Genomic DNA, 2,854 nt, shown 5'->3' with positions numbered 1-2,854 from the left:
GGAAAATATGGCTCCTGATGTAGTCTGTAGACATCATTATCATCATTAAAGTTTTTCACAGGGTTTGGTGTTATAAAAGCAAGCTAAAAATTGCAAAAATTGAAAATATTGGACATTGAATCGGCACCCCTGAGATCGTAAAAGGATCTAATTGGGAGAAAAGCAAATCATCTCAACCCTACTGTTTATAATCCTACACAACCACATGGTAATGTTTCAATAACGGTAAGTTCCCTTGCACAACTTCATCTCAAAACAATCCTTTAAAAAATTAATCAAGTATGCATAAAATATCTTCTTTAGACACCAATTTCCTCACTCCCTGAGTAGAAATTACAAAACTCAAGTAAAGTAAAAAACTCAGCGTAAGTTAAGATAGGAAAGTGTTCAGAAGCCAGTCAAAAGTGAGCACAAGCTGGGAACACAGGATCACAGGAAAACCACGTCTGCATGGTTTCCCCAGCGTGGCTAATGTTAGCAGAGCTAGCACCAGCAGCCTCCAGTCCTACTTCCAGGTTAATGTCCATGCACCTGTTCTTCTTAAACGTTGTTTTGGTTTAGTGTCGGGATGGGTACCTTTCACTTTTGAAACATTGATGCTTGGTACCTGGCAATCAGTATCAGAACTCAATGGTACCAATTTTTGGTACTTTTGTGTGTTTGTGTGGTGATTAATACCAATGTGTTTAATAATCTCACAGTTTTTCAATTTAACATATTTATTCCTCAATGTATATAAACTTGTGCTTCTACTGGTGCAACACTCAGACACAACCAATGACTGATATTTGGGACTTATAGAAACAAAGAAATAAATGTTTTGTTTACTGGGCAAACAAGTGAGGTTGATGAGGTTTAAGTATTTTATGACATAAACTGACACATCCCCCAAGAGTAATAATTAAACTGGTGCATGTTCAGTGCAATAGAGCAGTCATTCAGGAGCCACAAAATCTACTTTATCTTCACTTTACAGGCAAAATAGTGTATAGAATTATATACATGGTAAAATCTAGTGATTCATAATCTAAATTTTCTTTCATTTTTGATTTAGACAACAGCTGCAAAATAATAAAAATCCCCAAAAGTTTGAAATCTTAAAAAAATTCGCCAAATTATTGAATTTCAACAATTATGCAAAAGTTTCAAAGATTTTGAGATTTTAAAAATGTGCAAAAATAAAAAAAATAAACTTTGAATCTTTTATTTTGATTTTATTTAGTGCCAGTGTCTTTAATCATCAAAACTCTGTTAGAAAAATAAAAATTCTTTATTTCAATAATATTTTTTAAAGCTACAAGGAGCCACTGCAAAGGAGTCAAAGAGCCATAGTTTGCAGACCTTTGCAATAGAAGTTGAAGCGAATGGTAGGTTTATCAACCCAAAAGTACATAAAAGTAAAAACTGTTCATCCTCTTATTTGATCTTTAGGTTTCCAGGGAAGTGTGTGGGTATTTAGTAACAAGATGCAACACTCCAGCTCTGCTCTCCAGCTGATGGCTTGAACAGGTCTCATCTTGTCTTGAAATGATACGATGAACTCCAGGATTGAAACACCAAGTTGCTCACTGTTACACTAAGATAATTAGCTTAAAAACACTGCTAAACTGAGCAAAAGTGCAGAGTCAGGGTGATGAGTTTAAGGTTTGTGTGAATCTATTAAGAAACTTTAAATCTGTTTGTTTTTATCTCAAGACCAAGCATTTCAGACCTGTCTTCATCTTTTCTGTCAGACAAACAGATCTTTACCAAACTAACAAACATCAAACAACAAGTTTTTAGAAAGGGGAGGATCTGTGCTTACGGTAAATTAATGTAACTGAATGTCTTATAAACAAATAACGGTGTCACTAAATCAATATGTTGACATTCAGGAGGCTAAAGAGAAGCAAGTCTGAACTTTTGCTCTTTCACTTTGACAATCAGACCAGATGCAGCTTCTCACAGTCGATAAAAGAGTTAAATTAGCCCAGGAAGCAGGAAATGAAGACATGATTAATATTCTCACAGAGTATTCTCAAAGATTTAGCTTTTTTTTCAGCTGAGGGAGAAAAAACTCCTTAACTGCTGAATAAATATGCTTATCAAAGCTGAGACTGCGTCAAAGATTAGCCCAGATTTTTGGGTAAATGCACTGACAATGTTTTTAATGGGGGTAATGGTGGAGTCAGGGGGAGTTAATGTGACAAACTCATAGTTGCTCTCATTAATTCAGAGAAACAGTCTTTGATGTTTGAGATGGGAGTTCATTCAGACAGTAATGGAGGTAAATAAAACCCGAGAAGCGTTTTTGTTTATATCTTTTTACTGATGCGGCTTGAATAATAATTTCACATCACCTCCTCTTCTTCTAGAAAGCTCTGCCTTTAACTTCTGGTCTTTTTGAGCTCTATGTTTAACTCATGGGCTTCCTCCTCCTCCTCCTCCTCGTCATCATGATTGAACGTGACATAAACGAGTCGAAATGACTCTTTCGGCCCTTCAGGCCTCCACGTGTACAGCTGAGTGCAGGCAGCCGAAGCCTCTTTCCAGATGACCACTCACGGTCTCTAAACTTCGCCCGGCTGTAGCAGTCTCCCTGTAGAGACTCGAGGGGGGCGGCGGGGGGAAGCCTGTGCGTGTATTTTAGGAAAATAAACCCGGCCACATGTTGGGAGCAGCCTGAGAGACACTTAATACCAGATATAGAAGCTCTGGGAACACACTCGCCACACATTTTGGTGTTAAATCCTCTCTGATCAGGCTTAATGGGAAAAAATCTACCCTGAAACAGTTTGAACCCAGCACGCTGTGGCGAGGTCTCTGTTTTTCCCGTCTTTTAGCCACACACTACGTCTGAGCGAAGTCCTTTTCC

The sequence above is a fragment of the Halichoeres trimaculatus genome, unplaced genomic scaffold (genome assembly GCF_033239565.1).
Source record: "Halichoeres trimaculatus isolate MK-OKI-2021-1 unplaced genomic scaffold, fHalTri1.1 fHalTri1_scaffold_3, whole genome shotgun sequence".
Classification (NCBI taxonomy): domain Eukaryota; kingdom Metazoa; phylum Chordata; class Actinopteri; order Labriformes; family Labridae; genus Halichoeres; species Halichoeres trimaculatus.
The sequence above is the reverse complement of the archived record's forward strand: the minus strand, read 5'-3'. Positions refer to the sequence as shown.